At 37.0% G+C, this 25,485-nt stretch overlaps 1 protein-coding gene across 1 annotated transcript in view; it reads left to right on the top strand.

Annotated features, from left to right (window-relative positions):
* Positions 1 to 25,485, top strand: part of LOC115244945 (5-hydroxytryptamine receptor 1) — a 98,385-nt gene that overhangs the window by 7,059 nt on the left and 65,841 nt on the right. The gene's annotated exons all lie outside the window — the stretch shown is intronic.

The raw sequence follows: 25,485 nt of genomic DNA, 5'->3' as shown, positions 1-25,485 counted from the left end.
ATATATTGGTGCTTCGCTACGCTATGCTAAAATCGATTTTACGAAAAAGGGGTTCCGCCTTCTTTGCTTCATTTCGTCGACGCGACGGGAGATAAAGCGGTTAAACATTCGGGTGATTTGCAATTTTATCAGTCGCGTGGATGAATATATCGCTCGTCGTGCGAGCGAAATGTTTTTCCTTAAAACTCTCGTCCTCTCTTCCTTTTCGGCCTCCGTCAGCTGGAAATATTGCAATATTTGCATAACGATATACAATGGTGCATTGTTATTTTTTTGCGGTGTAATACAACAAAAACGCGAGTTTCGCGATGGACGCGCATCTACGTCGCATGTTACGTAAATTAAATATCGAGATGCTAACTTGAAGCTGGAGGTGGAGGTTTTCGAACAATAAAAAATTTTCTCCTCAACTAGCTAACCAGTCAGTGGCCCGAACGTGACATGAACCGCCATATCAAGCTGCAATTTTTACCGAATAGACGAGGTAGATGAAATTCGAGGGCTGTGCATGAATATATTATTGAACGCACACGAGGGGAATACGCGCGTCGTTTTATAAGAATCCAAGAGAAATATGCAAAACATACGGCGGTCAGAGGCGATGATTTCATCCGCAAACCAATTTACTTATTCACACGTAATTCCGAGTTAAAAACAATATTGCTCTTCTAACGCAAATAATTGAACTTAAAATCGAGCATTATAAAATACACCGTTTATCGTAGATTGGATTATTGTGTGTCTCTATTTCTTTCTCCTTAAAAATCTCATTCCTATATCTCTCATTGCACGTTTGGTCTATCAATTTAAGAGCAAACATATCTCGAAATGTGCGCGAACGACTGACCTTTGAAATTGACGGTACTCTATGTATAAACGAACATATTATAATTCGTTCTCGTCCTCCTCTCCTCCTTCTCTCGATGATTTCGCTCTCGATCTCGTTCGCACCCTCGTATCTAAGCGTGAACGTTCGAGCGTGCTTGGCCGCGAGAGAAAAAAGAAAAAGCTGTGTAACCACGTGCCATTAGGGCGGACTCTATAAAGCCTTAGGTGAATTTTTTAATAAAATTTTATACACGGGACCAACCTCTTTTTGCCGAAGGCCGAAAAAAGGATATAAAAATCAGCGGAGAGATTACTTTTGATAAAACATTAATGTTAAGTATGTTATGTCTATAAGGAGAGAAACTTTTTCTCTTAATGATGTTTCTTCCACGTTAATGCTGATTTCTCTGCGTTATTTAATAAAAGAGATCAAAAGGGTTCCATAAATATTCCATAACGTTGCGGAGTCGAGGTTGGCGAATATTTTTGAATGTATTAATCGAATTTCTTTGGCGCGCATCGATCAAAGTTTTCAAAACCGATATTCGTTCGCGCAGAAACGCGATCTCATTTGCATGAGGGTTTCGCATTCATATAGCTGGAAATTCGACAGCCCATGGTAACCAAGCGATCTTTTTCGCGAAAACTCGTGCTCGTTTTTATGGGTTATCCATTCAATTTTTTTTTCATGTACCTGCGAGTCACATATGCCCGTTCGATATTTACTTGTGATAGTATTTCCCAAATGTCAATTCCACAAAACAAGGTTTTCCATCAATTTTTAATTCGATTCTAAATTGATTCTTCATCGCGTTATTCCTAAATGCATCCATCGTCGAACCGAGACAAATTGACGCGACGATCGGTCGAGGATCATTAAAATCTGACTCTTCAAGAGCTTCGACAGCCTCGCGCAAATGCATACTCAAAATGGAAAAAAAAAAAATCCTTTCGATGTTCCGATAATTCTCCTGTTGATTTTAACATACACGAATTTTTGGAGCAGATATTGTACATCCGGTATCTGCCGAGTAAATATTAAACCAGTGACCGCGATGTATTCCCGGGACGGACGACTCTCTTACCGTTTAATCTTTTTAGCGTGGCAGGGGGAGAGGGAAGAAAAATTACAGTAATTTACCAAGTTTAACAATCCAATCGCGCGCAAAAAAAAAGAAAAGAAGACAACGAGTAACACGGAAAGTTGCCTTTTGTCCAACAGACAGGGATGGATGAAGTCGCGCGAGCGATTCGATATCTTTAAAAGAGCTTTTTCGCGAAGTAATTCCTTTCACGGCGCGCTCTATTATATGTAATGCGGAGGCAATTCGCGGGGGTCATTTTTGTCGAGAGTCGATCGGCTTATGAAAGAGCAATGGCCGTTAATCCAGCCAATCGACGCCCGCCCCCGCGCGCCAGCGACAACAATTTTGTCGGAAGGAGGTTGTACAGGAGCTTTAATCTGTTTGTGCCCGAGAATCGATTTGTAACACTTTCGATAGCGCTTACCGTATTACGGTTTTAGAGATTGCTGTTTAACATTTATCGCCATGTCGCATATCGGATTTATTCTTCGACGATCAGAAAATGAATGTATAATGAAATAATCGGGTTTCGTACAGTTTTACGTGATAATTCTAATCGACTCGCAGCTTAATGATTTTACAGTATGTTATTGTCTTTGATGATAAGTAAAAATAAACCATTTTTTTCGTAGCGTCTTAATCTCGAGACGCGCTCGCCTCCATCAGAGACCACTTGAAAATGTCGCTCGATACAGATCTTTTCTTTCCTGCATTCCAGACAGCATAAGCCGTCTTCTGAACCATGTAATTAATTAGATTAGACGATCGACCTTTACAACGGGCCGCTTCAACGTCCGGGGAATTAATTAAACGTGAACGAACGAACGAACGAATTGTTGACGGTTCGCTGCGGAGACAGGGGAGAAGAAAGAGAGACTATTCTCTCGACCGCGATCTAAGCTTACAAAAGAGTATATTATTATTCGTGATAATAATTCTCCGTCAATTATCTGCGATCTCTGATCTATAAAATAAACGACAAAAATGTCTGAGGATATTTATATATTCCCGAAATTCAGCTTAAAATCATAATACAAAGACCAGTTTCAGACAGTCCACCAAACGAGGCGACACCTGTGACGTAACTCCATCGATCTACGCGCGTCCCGATAACGGGATAATGAATGACGTAATTGATTTTCGGAGTCACGCGATTCAAAGTACGGCACGACACGATCCTTACGTAGGGACTACACAGATCGATGCGTTCGGAGGGAAGCGCACGGCATATTGCGACGTTAGAGCCGGAGCGCATTAATTACTGTCGCCGCGCGTCCCGTAGCCCTACCTAATCCCGGATTAAGTAATCCACGGATCACATTTGCGATACATTCTGCCTATCGTGACGGCGTCGCGCCGAAACTCATCTGGACGTGGTGTGGAAAGATACGCGGATACATCTGCGATTCACATACGTGCTTTCTCGCCTGTGGAGGCAATTATATTTTACATGCGCGTCTAGAAAGCCGATTAATTCCGACCAAGGTCGAATTAGCGGCGTTTAAAGCTTAATAGAGTAACGACGCACATATCTCTGCGCAATCGGTATTGGAAATTCTGAATATCGTTAATCTCTTCAGAATTATCAATAGATGGAGCAAATATGAATAACTCGTAATAATCGAAGAGAGAGGGAGAGAGAGAGAGAGGGGGAGTGGCTGAGAAAAACTACGCGGCCATGTATTATAAATTGCGACTGATTATACGTAGGGACTACACAGATCGATGCGTTCGGAGGGAAGCGCACGGCATATTGCGACGTTAGAGCCGGAGCGCATTAATTACTGTCGCCGCGCGTCCCGTAGCCCTACCTAATCCCGGATTAAGTAATCCACGGATCACATTTGCGATACATTCTGCCTATCGTGACGGCGTCGCGCCGAGACTCATCTGGACGTGGTGTGGAAAGATACGCGGATACACTGCGATTCACATACGTGCTTTCTCGCCTGTGGAGGCAATTATATTTTACATGCGCGTCTAGAAAACCGATTAATTCCGACCAAGGTCGAATTAGCGGCGTTTAAAGCTTAATAGAGTAGCGACGCACATATCTCTGCGCAATCGGTATTGGAAATTCTGAATATCGTTAATCTCTTCAGAATTATCAATAGATGGAGCGAATATGAATAACTCGTAATAATCGAAGAGAGAGGGAGAGAGAGAGGGGGGGAGTGGCTGAGAAAAACTACGCGGCCATGTATTATAAATTGCGACTGATTACTTGTATAACGTAACTGCGCAGTTTCGTATCTAACACAATATAATAGTGATCTCATCTTCTGTCGCCGCAATTCTCACGCGTCGCGAGCAGTATTTGCGAGAAGATCGATATTCGCGAACGCATGGAATCCGCCGGCGCGTTTCGCGTAAACGCGAAAAGACGGGGCTTTCAACGATATTACGGCCGAATCTCTCCTATCTCTTCTGATTCGATTTGTCTCGTCGCCCTTCCCCTGAAACCGGATGACACGCGCGGATCGATATCTGTATAAGAGCCACGCGTTTGTCCATGGAAATATAGACACGAGATTTTCGGATCGCCGACAGAAGCGCCATAAATCCACGTGGAGTACTTGATGCGAGGACTTTTATTCCCGCGCTCGTGCGCGCGAGTTAAATACATTTACTATCACACGAGAGTTAGATCGATCTCGTTGAATTGTTATCGCGTGCGTGCCGGGCTTTCGCGATCGCATTCGTCGGCGATTTTACGCGTCGACGCGTCTCTTCAAACAACCAACGCAATTTCCGCGATATTTTTATCCACGCGAAATGTTTTCCGTGACTCTTCGCGAAATCGAAGTAAAGATTTATTCCTTAAAGAACTCTCCTCTCACAGAGAAATATTTCTTCGAGAGTAAGTACTTCTTCTTTCAAGTAAAGATTTATTTCTAAAATAAACATCGAGACTCTAATAATTCTTTGACGATAAACCGAGCTTTAAACCCCCTTTTTTTTAGAAAATCTAAAGCGAAAATTAATTACTAAGAGATATTATATCTAAACATGTCTTGGATTTAATAACTTTAAACTTATGAAGGCAAGTTTTACGCGAGTCGATTTTAGCTACAAGTTAGAAGGCAAAATGAAAAGTTACTTTCGAGTCGCGCCGTTTATCCACGTTCTTCGTATATCTTATATCCGTTCCGTTGTTCCATGTCTTACGAGAAAGCTTCACTACTTCTGCGCAAACTTACGATCACTCAAAGTCTCGTTATATTACGTTATTTGAATATAGCGTTGCTGCCCGCGGCGCTACACTTGTCTCACTCGACGTTCTCAACAACACATTGTACAACGAGTTGGCGGAATTCACGGCCAGGTTTTTGTTGCCACGATACTCCCGTATCATGTATCCGATCCTTCCTTTGTTCAAACTTTCGGTAACTGATGCTTCCTCCTTACGTCATCAAATATTTACACTATGCAATTTTCTCTAAGAATGTAAAATCGCCTCGTGAAGATCGTAATTTCGCTCGTGGCAACGCGCTGCCATCGGTATAAATAAAACATGGTAATGTTTCTAACGATCGTAAATAAATACATAACACGCTTGCACGCGATCGATCGTCGTGCTAATTAAAATGTAGCGTTAATTATGTTAAATCAATACGACACGGTACAGTGCAATACGTGTTATGTTACATTCAACGATTTATTCGAACACGATACAAATCACTTTTGTCATCGCAAGTGGCCGACGATGTGCACTCGTCGGATCTGCGGAATATCTCGTCGCTGACTGACAAACGAGCATTAGCGGTTAAATTGTGATCGGACGATGTGAATAGCTCGATTACGGTGACGATTGAAACGTCGTCGTACGGATTATCCAAGCGTTCCCGTAATCCGAGTCTGGAATCGCGAGGCTCGATGTAAAACGGTACTCCGATGTATCTCTCAGGTACCTTATTTTTTTAAACATTCTGTATTTATTGCCAATTGTGATCGCGCATGTCGACGACGTGATTACAATTTTATTCCTACAATACTCGTGATAAAACTGTAAATTCTCGCTGAACGCAAGCGCGTAGATGCAATTGGTCATCTCGTTGTCGGTTACATCACGTAATCAATGTAGATGTTAAAACTTATAATTGATTAATTGACACACATTTAATAAAATGTAGATAAATTATAATTGATAATCAATTAAACATATACCACGTGTTGTAGATAGACAAATGACAATTAGTGTTGGACAATTAATGTTGTTTCGAAGGTAGAGGGAAACATTATTCTCTCCTTCATTTCCGTTGTTCTAATTATGAATTAGTTAAATTATACGATATACACGCGTAATCGCGCGCAGTGAATAGTTATATATTTTTAGTATTAATTGTAACCGCGCATGTATTAAGTGGAAAATTCTGCGCGATTATTTGAGCTACGCAGCGTTATGAAGATTTATCGAAAGGGAGGGGGAAGAGGAGGGGCAACGCAAGCGAAATTTTGCATTCGGAATATTCGCTCCAACTGATCGCGGTATCGCCAGTATCCGCGGATAAAATGAGCAAGCGCGGATATAAACGATTAATCCGCAATATTGATTAGCGTGATTACGGTTAATATATATCGAAACTACATTACCGAATCGTATCGAAAAGTACATTATTTCGGTATTGCCCGATATATTCGCAATGATCGGAATCGGGGCTACGATCTCATTACGTATGTATCATGCATATATCTTTCGAAGATTGCGCTATCCACATGCGCTTTCGCTTCGCCCCTTTCGCGTTGCTCTCGCGTCAAGTAAATTACAATTCCCTAAAACTTTTTCCTCGTCTGCGTTCAGTTGAAATTGATTAATGTATCTTGCAGCTGAAAATCCAACTTGGGTTATCTTAGAGAAAAATTCGATAATTTTATTAGTTAAAAAAGAAACTAATATGTTATATATGTTGCAGGCGTGTGTTACTGGATATAAATACAACAAGAATCGAGAATACCCGAGCATCTCGATTTTTATGCTTCCCTTAGCAGCAATAGAAGAGAGCCAATAACCGCTACTGCGGTAATTGCTTTTCGTATGCACCCCGTAATTTTTTTTTGTCGACGCTGCAAATACCGCAAGAGTGAATTATCAGCGGGGAGACTTTTCGAGCCACAGAAGCATACTTTTAATTAACCACTAACCCGCAACACGCGCGCGCGTTAAACCATAGCGGGATATCTGCGGCCAATCATTAAAGAGGTTTGTAGCGTAACAGCTAACGGCGACGGTCGGCGACGGATAAAGCACGCTTATCAATGAGAATGCATCGCGCGAAAAAGAAAAGAAATAGATTCGATGTCTGAGGGGAAAATATTAAAAAGCTCGCGCGATCTCTGCGACGGAATTACAACGATATTCGCCGCAAAAGACGGCAAAGTCGAGGTAAACTCTATGGAGAAAAATCATTAGACGGGCGCGGTGGCGGTTCGGCGTCGTAGACTTATCGGGTTGAAAGTTATTAAATCGCCGTGCCATGCTTCTGAAAGGGCTTAAAGTTTATCTTAGAAAATTCCGTTATCGATCCCGCGCGCCGTGCAGTCGGTCCGTACCGATACGTGATATCACGCGAAGGCGAAGGAAAATGAGAGAAAGAGAGAGAGAAAGAAGATATGCTACGCGCGGATGTGATGCCGATATAAAAAGAAAACGGAGCATTCTCGGCGTATCGTCTTTTACTCTTTATTTACACTATTTGGCTATCACAACTTCTCTTTTTAAGAAGAGAAAGGGAGCGAGGGGAAGAGGAGATGACTCTGACCGAGTTTGCGATCCATTATTAGGATCGATAATGCATTAGAAACACCGCCGCTGAATTTCACCGATAGTTAAAACGACAGTTGTTTCCCTTATAATGCAACCGAACTATTCTCGGAGGATAACGATCGCGAATGGCTTCGATATCTCTGACGCGGGATTAAAAATTCCTCCACGAGGAAAAAAGATCCTCGTGCTTAATTAACGTCCGCCGTGCTGTTCCTTTTTCTTTACACGCCAGACAAGGACGCTTGTCCTTTACCTATTCCACTTTTTGTAAAATCACAGGTTCAATTAACGTGATTAATAAGAGCGACCGCGACATATATACGTTTCCCTGTATTTCGGATCTTTATTTCAACGTCACGTTCAGATGTCGAGATGTCGACCTTTTTCCAGTTATACACGTGAATGAACAATTTTTCTTGTGAAAAAAATTTCTCTTTAGAAAGAACCAATCGCAAATTTGTTATGCAGATTTAAATCGAAAATTCACGTAAAAAAAATAGGTCTCGTTGACGCTCAAAAATTATAATGGAGAACACAATAAAGATTTCAAACCTCGTCAGCAATTACAGAAAACAGGTTGACACAAGAGATTGTTGCACATTTGCTGAGGTCGTCGTCTCCAGAGACTTGACATATTATTGCGCAATATCTCAGACAGGATTTCAAGCATATAATTCGAATTGTATATCGGTTTATCAAATCTTAACGTAAATGCAATGAATTTCCGCTCGCCAGTAATATTTATATATTGGAATTAGCGCATTACATTTTCTACATCGCACATGATCAGTGAAAAAAAACCAGAAATGTTATAAATTTCAATTCGACTCATTGTCATAGTTCGATCGCACTAATTAAGCAAGTTTCCACAAAATCTCTCGTAAAGCATACAAAGTAGCCGCATGTTTTCTTAATTTGATAATGATTGATTTTTCAATGAAATCTTACTCTACTATATTCACAGTAAAATATAAGGCGAAAGAGGAAAGTGTATTTTCATTGAAAATCCGTAAAATATTTACTAATCTTCGATGAAATTTTGTCACTGCTTTAAACGGCGATATTTTCATTGATTTAGTTTTAGAGAGTATAATCCAACCGCTCTTACATTGAAATTGTGTCCGCATGGAAAAACGAAAGTTGCTCGAATCCTTAGCCTTGTCAAACTAGCATTTTGAAAATTCGTCGAGGAAGGAATTCGCATCTCTCAAGAGTCACGTCATACTCGAATCCGAAGTTGCACTTTTAAACTTTCTTTGGACGCGGAGATCCTCACATAGGAAATCTGGCGTATGGTAGGAGAAATCTCGTTCCGCGCACGAACAGTTCCGTGAAAATGTCTCCGAATCGGCAAACAGGATGCGAAGGTGTCATGAATACACTTAGTGCAATTCGGGATTCGGAGAGGAGATGCGATTCTCGAAATTCTCTCCCTCTCTCTCTCTCTCTTCCCCTGACTGCGTCAAACCGACAAACTCGCGTTTGCGCGATTAAATCTGCGGTGAGCGACAATAACGACGCGCTCCATTATTTGAAATGTAATTGTTCTACTTGAACGGCATTCAAGGAAGGTATTATTTACGCGAGCATTGTCTTATTTAGGGATCAAGAAAGTTTGTTCCGTTATCGCCGTTACTGTCGGACAGAGAGAAGCGCTGGAATATTACGAGCACGAATACACGCCTCGATGAGTCAAGTCGCGACGCTTAATCTATTTGTCGAAATAGCGAGTGTAGAGCAAAGTTAATTCTTTTAAACCGATAGAGACTCGGTCCGACTTTGATGTATTACGGTGGCAACGACGCACATCACCGCCTGCTGATATTTTATGTATGAAACGACGAAAACGCTCGATAATATTTGAATTTCCCTCGCGCACCATTACCAAATATAGGGTAGGCAAATATATAACAACGACAATTTCGATTTCGCGGCGATCCGATAAGAATAAGTTACCTCGCGGAGATGCCTCGCGCTTGAGACTCTTCTTTTAATTAATGCCGAAGATTATGACTGCGTGCTTACGTGCTGCCATTTATATGCAATTACGAAAGAGATTTCGCGTGAAATGTGTCAATAATTGATATATTTGTATTTAGATAAGAATGCTCTATTAAAAATTGCATTGTGAGACCGTAATTATGTTTATTCCCGTTTTGAAGAATTAATTTAGTGAATTTTCGTTGTGGAAAACAGAGTTTCGGTCTTATAAATTTTAAATGTTTTCCTTTAGCAAGTACTTGGAAAGAGATAATCGTGTCACGATGCGCATCATCAAAAACTCTCATAGTGTTATCATTATTTTAATGAGCGTCTTTGATAAATTGAGTTGACGAAGCTAATAGACATTTTGATTACTGAACATTGTCGTGGTAAACACATGTTTCTGAAAAATTATTCATTCGTACAATGTGTGGTAATAAAATTGCGTAAAAGTGGATTAAAATATAATTATAAATTTTATTTAAGCAATATTTAAACAAAATGTTGTGTATTAAAAATCATCTTTTACACAGTTATATCTTTTAATTTTCCTGTTTCTTACGACTTATCTCAAACATACCGAACGATATAATCTCGTTAATATGCAAATCTAAAAAATGTATAAAAAGTTTATTACAGTCTGCAGAAGTGGAACGGCTCTTAATTTCTTAAAAGTTTATTATACAAATTTTTAAAGTACACTTAGAAACTCGACCGGGTTCTATTCGATGACAATGAAATAACATCATTTCCCGCCGCCCGGTTTATCATGCGAACCGAGATATTTAATTTGAAAACTTGAGAAGCTTCGCAGCAGACAGGACAAGAGAGAGACAGAAAGAGAGAACTTTTGCAGAGAATGTTACGAGAGCTCATTGCAGAATTTATATCGTTATCGCTTTCGGATTGATAAATCCCTCAATTCCGTTCGTTCTATAACTTTATAAATAGCATTTCCGCGAACTCTATCGAGCAAAGAACAATCTTGGCGTGATATGTATGTCCACTGCAATAAATTTTCCCTCGCGTGACAAATGAACCAAGTATGATAAACAGCATATTTGCGATTTCCCGCGATCATTATTTCGCAGGAAATATCGCGCGTTATATCTCTTTTTATGTTAATGAATATTTTCATATAATAATTACTCTCCCGAGTGCATCGAGTTTGTCACTCGTGACATATCATCATATTAATAAGAGTAAATTTGCAAAAAAAATCATATATTAAAAACGTATATCACAAACGCGTACTTCACATCAATCTAATTTTGTTTTTCCGACCCAATGGATATCCAGAGATCATTTTCACGAAGACTTTCATTATTCCGATTAGTAATTCCGATAATGCGTATATCTATCATATATATCTCATCGCTTTTAGAGATAATACCTTCCCCGTGGAGGTCACACGTATTTTTCTATTTTTTTTTTTTTTTTTAATTTGCAGCGACCCCTCGAAAAGGGAAGGCTTTTTAATATCCTTGATAAAAATATTTCATGCTTGACGAGTAGCAGCACCCACGAGAAAATCAAACAAGATATCGACAATTCTCCGAAATATCCGCGACGTGAATAATAAATCGCTTCCTTAGCGCTGGAGTCGCACATGCGCGCATGTGTGTAGGTATATTCCCAAGATACTCTCACATTATTTCTTTCGTCAAATATGGGTGAATTTTTCGCTGTCAGAATTGCGAAAGAACAAAAGAATCTATGTCGATCGCTAAAGATGGGTAATTTGTAGCGAACACGTGCTAACCATACACGTGCCCATTCTTTGTTCTCACAATTGCAATTTAGAGTAAGGATGATGCATTGGGGCAATACCGGCTGTATGTTTGAAACCATTGCTCGTTTTCCTTCCCCTCTTTTTGTCTTCAAAAAAATGGCGTTTATATTTGAGATTTGTGAGGTCGCGGTATTTTACGAATTATACTCGAAAGAGGATTTTGCAGCATAAATGATCATTTATAAAAAATTATAGAGATTATATTGCGAATAATTTTAATATAATCTTTATCTCTAATACTTTTTCATTTTAATCTAGGCTACCAAAAATTCATTTAGAGAGATAGCTTTATTCTCTTTATCTTCTTCTCTCTGGCGCATTCGCATTTCCTGTACAACACCTGTATCTGGAAGCTTTGTAACGTTATATTCGAAAGTGACCCGACATTCTGTTTGATCTAATGAAACTTCATTCGAGTGCCGGTACCGAAGTGACAGTGCGTGCGGTTCCCATGTCAAACGAAGCTCCGATCCTATCATTTAAACATCCGTTTGGCATTGACATGAAAGGAAGCCATCTTGTCAACCGCGGTAATAGATGAAACTTAAGTTCATATTTTGTTATCGTGAATATATATATATATATATAATACAAGATCGTTATTAACGAAATACCCTATTTTTATTTATTATATAATATATGCAGCGAGAAATTATATTCTACATACAGAAATTATACGTTTATTACATTTTATGTAATAAATGTTATCACATTTTATCAAAATGTCTAACGTGAAACTTGCGAGAAATTACATTCGGCATAAAATGATATAGAAGCGTAAAGTTTTAATGAGATTATACTTTTTAAATGACAGTTCTTTTAAACATATTTATTTTACTATTTTAATCCGATGTAAATAATGCTTTCATTACTGTTTCGTACATCACTCTAAATACTGTATTAAAACTGCCATGAAGTAATTTCATTACATCCCTTGATATACGAGCACGAAGACTTAGTAACACGGATAATATCGTGATTGACAACATAATCGCGCAAAATTCGACGTCACTCCTGCAAAATGAACAATTCAGCGAGGAGTACGTGCTCTTTACATTACGTTGTCAATTATAGCAAACAGAGATGAAAAGTAACAAAGATGAAGGGAAGAGAAGGATCGACGGTGAGTGTTCACTTGTGGTTGGAGGCATCAATTACCTCGGGTAACACCCGAGAGGGTTTAAAACGTGCAAAATATTGGAAGAGTATGTTCGGGATAAACGAAACCGAGTATTGAAGGTAAAACGATTGTTAAGACTGCACAATAGTCTTCATGCATGCTCGATTTTATTTTATTTTTTTTAACTCTCGTTTAAATTTGCCTGTTGCACTATCGTAAAATACACCAATATACGGCGTTTTCTCTGTACAATGCCGGAATTAGGACGCCTATACGTAACGTCCGGCGGAGTCACGATAACTGACCGAGCAACTGGTAATCTCGTCCCGCTAATCAAATCAATCGCATGAAACTCCGAGGCCCCGCTACATCTTAAATTAAACGTCTGTTCTTACAACCAATTAGCGTAATACGAGCTGACCTAAAATTCGTTTGTAGCTTAATATTCCTTAACTAATTTCGGATCGAGGCAAAAGAAAATGTTTACGCTAATGATTTTTAGGTCGGTAATTTCAAAATAGAAGACTTCTCTCGCGTTACCCGATATTCGCGCAGAAACGGCGCAATAATATATTCCAACAATATGCAAACCTCCGCGAACGTTATTTCACGTCATCCTGGCGAGCGTAATAAAAAACTATAAAGCGATACGAGGTTAAGGACGTTCATCGTAAAAACGGTGTTCATGTTTGACCGCGGTCTATTCGCGAGCCAAGGAAACTGTACGGTTGGGTCATTTTTTTCTCTTATTTTACATCGTCACGACACAAAGATATTAAGTGAAAACAGGGTTTCCTAGACGAGATTCGCGCGCCGAAACTTTTATCTTTGAAACATGGCCCTCTCTCCCTCTCTCTCTCATGGTGGAGAAGAAACTTTTTTTCACGATCATAAATATTCATAGGAGGACAAAGAGTAACATGGGAAGGAAACGCGAGCCGCGCTGTCCTTCCTTTTAAATAAAGGAAAGATTAAAATTTTCCACACGATATATTTCCGCATACATGCTTATGCAGAATTGATATGCGAGACTTCATATGACCTTTTGTGGAGAAAGGGATTTGTATAAATGGTCGGCAGATCATTTATCTCGAAAATAATAGTGGCGCATGTGTGAGAGAACGGTTCTCTCTCGTAAACATAATCTATGCAAGCTACATATGTAGATATACGCAACTGCGTTATTAGAAGCTTTTGAATAATAGAGCGGAATTTATGTGAGAGATTCGCGTGCGATATAGTGCGTTCTAACTTAAATCCCTTGCATAGCGCATAAATACACGATCATGCCATACCTGTTATCAACGTGATGCGCGTAATGCAGTAATGGTCTAGAAAACATTCGTTAAGGCTGGTATCAGAGATAGATAAAGAGGAGACGTATATACTCGATAAATGAATAGATTAAGATCGTATAAAACCTGTGTTCTCGTCAAACAACATACGGTGTAATTTGTATTATAGACTGAAAGGTCAAATGCTACGCGGAATATATAGTGGAACAGGTGTCTCTTTGTGAATCGATATCCCGTAAGATAGTCGACAATATAAAACTACATTGTCGATAAAATATCGCAAAAGAAGCTTCGAATCTCATATTTTACGATTTAAATTTCGCGGATTAAAAAACAATTACAATTCATATTGGAGATGCGAATATTGTTAGTAGTACTCAATGGTGAGCATATCTCAAATGCAGATTGTGTTGAAATTTAATCCTTTAAATAATATTTCATTTAGAGACAAAATATTATTTGAAAATTTGTTTTCTCCGCGAGGACAATAGAGATATACGCAAATGTATAAAAAAATATTTATGAAAAATAAATAATTATAAAAAATTATTAACTGAAATAATACTTAAAATTTTCAAACTTGCATTAATCATTTCATATAATAAAGACAGTGATTAAGAAAATGACAAAACAAAAACGTACTTGTTCCAAAAATAAATAATTCGTTATTGATTTGATAATAATTTCCAAAAATAATTGATTCGAAAAAAATTGTATCATGAGTGAAAGAAAGATGAAGAAAAAGAAAACTGGAACAAAGAAAAAAGGAAATAACAAGTGACTGGAAGCAAGTAGCGATATTTAAGTTGGCTTCTTACGATAAATATTGCAAAGGAGCTGAGCTTCGTATCTTTCCACTTCGACGTCTTTGTGCCGCGTTGCAATTTTTATCGCGCAATGGAATTTATTAATAACACGGTGAATTTGTTACTACTCCGTTAAAACTAAACCTACTCTTATCAAAGTGTTCTGTCATTTCGTTCATCATTATTTATCTATGCAATAAAAAACTAAAATAAATAATTTTTTTTATTGCTTTAAATAGTGTCACTCATTTATTAAATATAATTGTTACTGTCACAATTTTGTCACAATCATTATATTTATCATAAAAAAATATCCCGATGTTTTATTAATAATTAAGGGGTTACATACCTTTGTCGCGCGCAAGAATGGCCTATTTTCGGGAATTTTTTATTCGCGGTTCTTTTTCTAAATGTAGAAGCGAAGATGTTGGTGGGCATATCGGAACATCGGAACATTTAGATTATAGACCTAAGTGGTTATAATAGCTGTCGTCGAGAGGCAAGAAAAAGAAATGAATATTCATGTCGCGTCGCTGCGCGTCAATTCGTTCGGGTCCGAAAATTAGTAAACGACACGCTCCGATCTCAGCTCTCAACCGACATCAAATCCGATGCTCCGCTGTCAGCCTTCCTCAAAAGTCCTGTTTTGTATTTATACCCGAAACGAAACTTTCGATAATTTCTCCGAAGAGATTTGTCGGGCATCACGAGCGTTTTTGTTACGATCCGGCACACACCTACGTTACCACGTTGGCAACCCTTTTAAAACGACCTCGCTCTCCTCCGGCCCCGAGGAACTTGTTTTGCTCATCTCAAGACATCCTCGAGACACAAATCATGCTCGAACGGATCCCTTCTGCTCTCAAGAACGACGAATTCGACCGACCTCTTTCACAAGGTTTCAACGGCCACGCTTATATGCCGTCATTGAGGGCGTAGAATTAGCGTTTTCATTCAAACAAGCATATCGCGTTTCTTCATTATCGCAAATTAAATTACGTTGCTTCATTAAAAATTATTTACTGTGATAGATTATACGAATTATTTAATAGTTTTGGTTATATAAACAAAAAATAAGATACTATACATATGATAAAAACTCTGATAAAAATGTGATACAAATTTCAAGTATAAAAATAAATTCAATCTATGCTGTGAAAAATGTATATATATGTATATATATATTTGACGTTTTCTACTATAAAATAAAAGTTGTCACTCACCAATCGATGTATAATAGCGGAGTTGATTACGTATAGACTAGGTTGATCTGTAATATATAAATATAAGATCTAAATTATAATAAAATTCAAAATAATTAATATCGCAAACAATTATTATTGTACGAAAAGGATTTCATATTCAATGCATATAATAATAAACAAGTATTTAATGGAATTTCTCTACATCTCTTGTTTAAATTATTCAAATAAACGAATCAAGTAAACAGGAATAGATACGCGTATATGATTAAGAGAAAATGTATACAAATAATAAATTACCGTAAGGTTGCTCCGCTGTCGTCCGATGCCTCCTAGACCTCCTCCTCCTCTCAGACTATCAGATTATCCTCCTTCCCTAGGATTTCTTGTACTCGTGCACTGCATCTTCTCACGAAAAAAACAGTTAATGACGATCACGCGCGAATCGTCCTCGGTATGCTAAAAACGGACGCGCGACACTTTGCACGGCAAACTCCCGATTTTAAGACGCGACGAACCATTCGCGGAATGATGAAAATAAATGCGCGACACTTTTCAGGGCATTCCCGAATTCTGCCATCATGAACCAATATCCGACAATCAATAAAAAAACGAAAGAGAATATCGACGAAACGAGCCTTAGAAGTCGTAAGAAACCGTTGCAAACAGCTTGGGTACTTAGCTTCCCCTTCAGGATAAACCTTCCGGGTACTGAGCCCTCCCACCAACGTCAAGGTGTACCCAATGGGAGGGTTTCACATTGGCGACAAAAATGCAATATAAATATACTCCAAAAATGACCATCGAACATTAGCTAATTCGTCTCGTCGCTATTAAATATTCTTTTAATTATAAAATAAGTTATACCAAATATATGTATGTATACATATAATTATATAAAATACCGACCCAATAATTTGTTTTGTTGCATTACAAATTAATTATTAATAAACGATTGATACAATTAATAAACAGTCAAAGATACGGTTTTCTCCATTATTTGGATCACTAAATTGATTGTTCCAATCTTCTGTTTATAAATAATAAACAGAACTGCATAAATATTAATATTATTGGTTGCAGTACACAAGAATTAATGCTATGTTATAGCTATTTACAGTAATTATGTGCAAACTATATTATGTATTATAATACAAATGCCATTCTTTAATATTAATTATAACGATTAGATTACTAAGCAGTTTAACCTCTAAAATATTGATTACAATATACTGTATCATATCCTTGCAACACGTATTACAATCTAAATAGAGAATGCGCCCTTTGAACCACTCTACATTTTAGTAATATATTACTATATTATTACATATTTACATTTTAATACTCTTATAAAAACAATCATATAATAATATAGACATATCATAATCAATACTTACCAATAATTATTAAACTGATAAGAAAATAATTTGACTTATAATTAATATCAAAATATGTCATTCGAATTATAATTGTAATATTAATTATAGTTGTAATTGACTGTAATTATAATATTGATCCTTCGACAGAGCCAACATCGTTTCAAACTTAGGCCCAAAATGTTCTAACATAAATCGGCATGGCGAATACCGTATAGAAATTTGTGTGTGTATATGTGTGCTATACACTTGTTATGGGCGCAATATACATAATAGTGCATCCAGTAATGGCACGCGGTATGCTATTTCACGAGGATGCGGATGGTTCGATGATGTGCACAGGGCGTTGTCATTTAGAATGCGAGCAAGACATCGCCAGAGGAAGGGCGATATGGCAGGCGCGGCAAGATGCCAAATATTATTTCGAGATAAATGTTATCGAATTAAACGTAGACAAAGTTTCTATCGCAACATTAGCACATACAATACATTTCTTCCTAGATTAGAATCAATTTAAAACTAATTGTAAGACTACATTTAACGTAAAACATTCTCTCCATTAAACGCGAAAGCGTTCCTGTGTATTATAGATAATACTTTTTCTAAGTTAAAAAATTCGTTTTTTCAATTTAGGAAAAATATTATTTGCGATAGACAGACATAGACATCTATAAAAATTCATTATCAAAAATTCTTTTTCAAAAAATGAATATATAAAAATATTAATAAATTTAATATTAATATAATATTAAAATGTGAACAAAATTCATCAAATATTTTAGAATCTAAATAAAATGGATTGATCGGAAAACTACTAGTGTTTTATTGTTATAATATATATACCATAAGTGAGTGAATGAGAGAAAGAGAAAAAAAAATCTATACATTGTCAGACAGATTTGCGATTTCGATCGACTGTTGCATATATCTGCTTTGAAATTTTCGTTCCATCCCGAATCAAATTCGAACTTCTTCCGTACGTATTCTCGACGAGCAAATCGCTTTTGTACTTCCCAAGAGTTTTCATGAAAACTTGACGGGGAAACTTCGAAGCACTCTCTATTTCAACTTCGCATCTATGAAGAGCTTTAACAACGCAATAGGACTTTAGAATTGTCAGACAAGATGAACGACACGATGGTGACGTGAGCAGTTTAAGCGAGATTATGTACCAACTTGGATCACATTATGCATAGATTACTTTACACAAACAACGCACTTGACTGTATTTCAGAGGACAGTAGTTCCACGCAAGTTAACCGCGCGGCTAATCGTGTTATCTTCGAGGAAACCGATAGCCTTTAAGCGACGTTCCGGTGCCATTAGGAGACACCTATATGAGTATAACTGTATAGCATACGAATAATATACACAGATAATAATGATTGACTTAACTAGAGGTTCGCTCGACTCGAGAGGCGACCGCACCATCTGCGCAAGTAATTTTGCGTTTCATCTCATACAGGAGCCGCTCTAGACTAATTGACCGCTTTTAACTCATTAGCCCTTGATTTATATACGCGACGACGAAAACGAAACATTTTCTCGCGATGAAGAAATTTAGCTTTTATTTAATTAGCATTAAAAATAATTGAAGATCGTTTCGACATGCAGGAAATCTCGATGCTTTTATAATTTGCTGTAATATTCCGAAAGCTGGAATATCAAGAACGCGATGGTTATTGCGGGACATTTTCATTATGGTGAAAATGAACAAAATAGAATGAAAAAATTTCAAAAGTAATTTTAATAAAATTGTGCGACAATTCTAGTGCGTGCAGAAGAATTGAATTTTATATGCAAAAATTGTATTTAGTTGTATTATTTTTCTTATTTATGTATAATTATATTTTCCTTTTTCGCACATATTTTAAGAAATATATTATTTTAGCATCATAAATATAAAATGTCCACTTTTAATCACCCCCAAACTATCTTTGTAATAAGAGAATAATATATGACTATGAAGCAAATTTATTTTCAAGTGTTTACGTTTTACTCTATTTTTCCATCCTTTTGTATATATCAAATAAAGATTAAAGAGAATATCTATTTCAATTTGAAACATTAAAATTCTAACCATTTAATTAACAATTATATTATTTTCATATTAACATGTCGAGATGATATTATCCTCTAAATTATTTTCCTCTATATTTGTGTCAATAGAAATGGAAAATTCTTTCATTACGATATTTTGATAATAGAGAAGGAAAATTTTAATTCAATAAACCAGAAAGAGTTTAAAGGACGAATTGATAGCTCGATAAAAAGTATCATACGCAAAATAATGGGAAGCTCGATATACTTTTAACGCGAGGCCAAAGATCAAAGCGCGATTATCTGTAGCACATAGCGATTAATCTGTAGCGTGTAGATCGCTACGCGAAATATCGCTCAATCGTGTATGCGTGCGAGAGAGAGTGCGAGACTCCTTTTTTACTAAAGAAAATCCTGCCCCCATGCCAACGAAAGCTAAGCCCCTTAGAAAAAAACCTACCGTTGCAATTAAAACTCCAATTTGATTTTCTTGCGCTCTCTAGTATAGACTTGTATAGACTTTAATAATCGAATCAATTCCGCTTCAACGATCCCCCGAGAGCAGACTCGTCGGAGACAAATTGAAATTCCGATAAAGAGTTACGTTCTGGCGCTAATACTTTTGCTCGCGCGCGGACAAAGAGAGAAAAAAAAACTAAAAGAGAGAAAGAGAATAAAATTATATTACTTTAGGAGTCTTAGAAAATTGCAAAAGAGATTCCGTCTCTCGTCGTCTCTCATCGGTTAACTATCCGTTTGCCGATTTTGCGCCACGCAAACAACCAGTGATATTCTATTACTGCGCGTTAATGAAAATTCTCGGTATATCTTTATCAATATATAATGACGTGAATATATGGTTCCCAACGTTTATTTGCGTTGATGGAAACGTGGCAATTAGCGTGGGTGAGGTACGTGGGTGAATCGTGTGTTTCCACATCCGCGCCCAAACGAAAATTGAGACCTTCCCAAAATTACACTGGACGGATGGCAGAAACAAAATGCAATTTCCTGCAAAGCGATACGACACGACTTAAACATCCGATTCGTCCGCTATACATAATACGTATCAATTGTCGGATCGTAGAGAAGCTGATTGCGTTACCGAAGGCAAATATGCGAACGCAATTACGGCGCACGAAGACGACGACGACGACGTCGACAACGACGACGACAAGGAGGATGGCGTGCACATATGTATACTCTCCACGGGGACGGTATTGGCATCAATTCCGACAGGATGCTGATAATGCGATGGATAGGTACTCCGAATACGGATGTGATGGAGTAATAAAGACGAATACACGATTTTCATCTCGCGTTTAAATCTTATCGCAACGAATGCCCCGGGCGACGACGACGTCGACAACGACGACGACAAGGAGGATGGCGTGCACATATGTATACTCTCCACGGGGACGGTATTGGCATCAATTCCGACAGGATGCTGATAATGCGATGGATAGGTACTCCGAATACGGATGTGATGGAGTAATAAAGACGAATACATGATTTTCATCTCGCGTTTATAAATCTTATCGCAACGAATGCCCCGGATATTAAATTCAATTTGTTTCCAGTTTTGTATCCTATTTTTCGCTTCTCGCAGGATAGTTAATTGGAACGATATGCAAAACGCATAAATCGAAAAAATTCAATTGATGAGAGAATATTTACTGGAATCGCGAGGAAATAATTCTGTTAATTATACAGATAAAAAAAAAGAAAAGAAGTACCAAAAGTTCCGTAGGCAGATTATATAACGAAGGATTCATAAGTATAAAAAATAGCGCGCTGATGAGAAGTCTCATTAACGATATGCTCCCCGCGCGAGATCTTCCATCGAGTTTAAAACAACGTTAATAAACTTCGAAATGTTGCCGTCGAGTTTATTATAGAGCAAAACAGGTTTCTTTTTTTTTTTAATCAAAAAAGTATACGACAATCCTTTGCGCGAAACTTTTAGCAACACCCACCATCCGTCCGCACGCTGGCCTAGCATTATTTGAATAAGCGTTATTAAATTCTGCTCCCCTTTGAAATGAGCAAATATAACATAAATAAATGTAAAAAAATCACTTCTGTATCTATTATGAAACCAGCAAAATTCGCTGCGTAATTGGTAAAATATTAAACAAAGAGACTAAACATAGCAAGATTCTTTTTTAAACCTCCGCTTACCATACATCTAATTCTCATTTAACGCTAATTTCTCTCTCTTACCCCTCTTATTTTTACTTTAAGGATCTTTACTTAAAGAAGCAGATTCGAGATAATATTAGAACAAAATATAAAAGGGCTTTGATAAAAGAAATTAACCTTTTCCACCATTTGAGTAATTTTCGTCACTTTTATATAGTATTTCAAATTTGAAAATTTTTTATATTATTATAATACTCTGTTTTAGAATAAAGGATTGACAAGATCAGAAAGTTCTATTTCTGATACACAGATTTACCCAAATTCTATAAGAATTCGAAGAAACAACTCAACGGTAAATAAAAAGAAAAAAAAAGTAAAGCAAAAAGACGGGATATTTTATGACGGGCTTTTAAGATTTTATTTTCTCGCGTAATGCATAACTCAAACTGCGATTTGCGGTTTGCAATTAAAAAAGTTTAAGTACGCTTTAAGCGTAAACGTAACTATACTCTTTGTAACGCATCTCACGTAACAGAATCTCCTCATCGCAGAAACCATCTACGCACCATCTACGAAAATTATCGTTGCACTCTGTGAGAAAATATGAATAAAACTGGAAAAGTGCATCGTTATACAAACATCGCTCTCTGATATACTAGAGTAAGAGTGAATTTAATGCGCTTTATATGGCGGATGTTAATCTTAGGGACGCACGCACACATAGAAGACAGCTTTTTCACTTCTAGAGATTACCGATCATTTTAATTCTCAAAGGATTAAATCTGCAATCACTCTTAGTTTTCGTATATCCTCCTAGCTTTTTCTTGCGCAATGTTATCGAGTTTAAAATAAGAAAAACTTAAAAAAAAAAAAGAAATTGTTTAATTTAATTTAATTATAAAGATTGTTTTCAATATATATAAAACATTTATATAGAAATAAGAGGCGCAAAATCTCATTTATCATCCATGTTCATTTTCGCGTTTCATTTTCTTCGCGGTATTTCAGTATACTCTGTTCCTTTTATAATCCAGAAGATGTCTTTGAAAAGCAGAGGCAATTAAAGGGCTCGCATCTATTTTTAATCAACCGCTTACTCGACGATCTGGCGCATACAACAGGCGAGAAAGAATAAAATATTCATGTCGGTTGTTGACGTCAGCTACATATGCGAGTTGAACGCAATTAAATAGCTCATTTTCAAGAGAAAATATGAGTTTTGTGAATATGAATTTACTAGGACAAAGAAATCAAGTACAAAGATTGTTTTTTCCGGAATCTAATGTACGGTGTTATATTTTCAAAAGTAAGAATTTGTTGAAGTTCACATACTGTAAACGCGATAAAATGTCGCACGTATGTACGCTTCTCAAAAACGAAATGAACAGAGAGCGGAAGCGTGCTTCGTATTGAAAAGCAAGCCCGTCGACTCCATTTGGCCAAAAACGTGACTATTTGAAATAAACGAGCCGTGTGTGGCGAGGGCTGGATTTGATGACACAAAGCATTATTGACGCGGCCGATCGAAACCGGACGCTACCTTTGTGCCCTTAAGCGAGACCAGATACGAAATGCGTGAGTATACAATGTGGGAATGTGCATTTCCGACCACACATTTCCGGGCTGCATACCTAGTCACACATTTTGAGAAAATCTCAAGCGCAAAACTTTTCATCGCCAAGTAGAAGCTCGGATCGAGATGCTACGCTCGGATCTTTCCGCATGATTGGCAATTCGCGTTAAAATGCTGCTGTACCCAACTTCTTCCAAGTTTTTCTACTTGAAAGGAGAAAGCTAAGTGTGAAAAGTTACGTGTATACACACATGTTACAAAGTAAAAGTAATTGGTTGAAGTTTTTATAAAATTACTAATGAATCCAAAAAATGGAACGCATACAGAATCAACTGTAAAGATATATCCAAAGATTTTATAAAACGATCGAATTAATAATTTTTACTGTGTAACGTAAAGTTTAAAAATATTTCGACATACGTGAAAAAACTCGACACTCTTTTATGACTTTGCAATATTGTGAAAACTACTATCTCAAAAATGCTGACTACTATTGTGAGATGTTTTTATTATGACAATGTGCAAAAAATGAACAAATGAATGAATTCAGTATAATTTTATGGAGAATGTCAAAAATGGTTCCACAAAAAAACGAAAAGGGTGTGACGGATACAAAAGAAATGGATTTTGCATGCAAGTATTTTATTTATGTAACTTTATATTTATTTATTATATTTATTTATATAATAGCACTTTTATTTCAAGAGTTTAGTTTTCAAAAAAATATCTTACTAGTTCAATATTGCACGAAATGTGCCAAATTTTTCTGAGATGAGTATCCGGATTCTCTTTAATTTATTTTCAAAAATATCAAGCTAATTTACTTTCAAATAAATTTATGTTTTATTTATATGATTCTCCATTCTTTATTGAATATATTGGGTTGGACGGAAAGTTCGTGCCGTCTTTTACTAAGAGGTGAAGACCGAAAAAACGGCACGAACTTTCCGTTCAATCCAATACAATAACTTTGATCTCATTTAAAAGATAATTTAATTCTCTACAACTTTTGTTTCGATACTTTTTGTTAAAAAACGCATACTTTCCCTGATATTTGTAAAAATGTAAAAAATAACCGCGATTTCAGAGGTTTCTGGGCGCTAATTTTTTAAGGAAGCATTTTTCAACCCATGTTTATAGGAAACTTTTTGTTCGGTATTAAATTATCTTTCAAATGAGATCAAAATGATTGTAGTTCGCTCCATAGGTTTTGAAATAAACCAATTAATAATCAATTTCAAATGTACCGAAAAGTGTTTTTTCGGCTATTGACGGTTATTCGAAAACCTATGGAACGAACTAAATATAAAATAAAGATCTAAGTATATATCTCTCTATCCGTATTTCAATCTGTGCATCGAAATACTAACCAGTTAAATTCCAGAATTATTATTTTTATATTACCACGTTCTTAAATTACACTATTACATAAGGTATTTCGCAACATATACTACTCAAACTAATGCGGTTAAATTCAAATGGGATTATCAACACTATCACTTGCGTTTACAACGTGTAGCATCACGCAAAGAATATCCTTCCTTTCTTCTCTCTTTTCCTCTTTCATAAAACTGCGTATCTCTTTATAGAACATGTAATATATAAAAACGCAGGTGTTGCTTGTTATCTTCTCTGAGAGTTTTTTAACTGAAGCTTAGCACTCTTACTCGCGTAGGAAGCGCGGACTTTTGAATCTAATTACACACGGAAGATCCGGGTCATGTCTCTCATTGTAAGAAGATTTTAATACCGTCGCGGTTACGTCATGTAATTTTGCTCGATAAGCTGACAATGAGAGCGACGACTCTCGACAAAAGTTCATTCGCGATGTTTCGACGAATATTCTTCAATCTTCTTGCTGTCTCCCTTTTCCATTTTTTGGAAAAAAATGGGAAAAAAAGGAACAAAGAAGCAACAGAGCCATTATAAGCGGAGATGCAAAGTTTCTATTTAGATGAATGTTTCACTTTGATTCAATGGAGAACGCAGAGTTTGTAGTCGCCGCAATCTTGTTTCGCGCGCGAATGTCGAAACGCTTTATAACAGTATATCGAGAGACGTATCAATCCTGTTTTGATGCATTAACATGACGACGTATGTTGTTGCATGGCATACCCACCGTAAAGGATGATACGCGTACGATTGGGTAACCATTACGTACTACCAATCGCGTACGCATGATGGAAATATGGGGTAAGCTTCCAGGATAACAAACGATTACGTACTGGCGTACTGGTGCACTAAGGATATCATGAAACAACATTTCGTAGTATACCGGCTTAGCTTTGACATTGTAATTCAGTTTGCATGACAAAATTTCATGTAATAAGCATAAAATACAAAAATATAATAATAAAATATAGAAAAAGAAAACTTTTTTATCTGTATTTTTCGTCATAATAAGAACCATTAAATATCAAATGTAAATAAAAATTTAATTTAGTGAAAGATATAATCCTTAATTAAATGTTTCTAATAT

The sequence above is a fragment of the Formica exsecta genome, unplaced genomic scaffold (genome assembly GCF_003651465.1).
Source record: "Formica exsecta isolate Colony F162 unplaced genomic scaffold, ASM365146v1 scaffold893, whole genome shotgun sequence".
Lineage (NCBI taxonomy): Eukaryota > Metazoa > Arthropoda > Insecta > Hymenoptera > Formicidae > Formica > Formica exsecta.
Note: the sequence above shows the minus strand (reverse complement) of the source record. Positions and strands in the feature narration are given on the sequence as shown.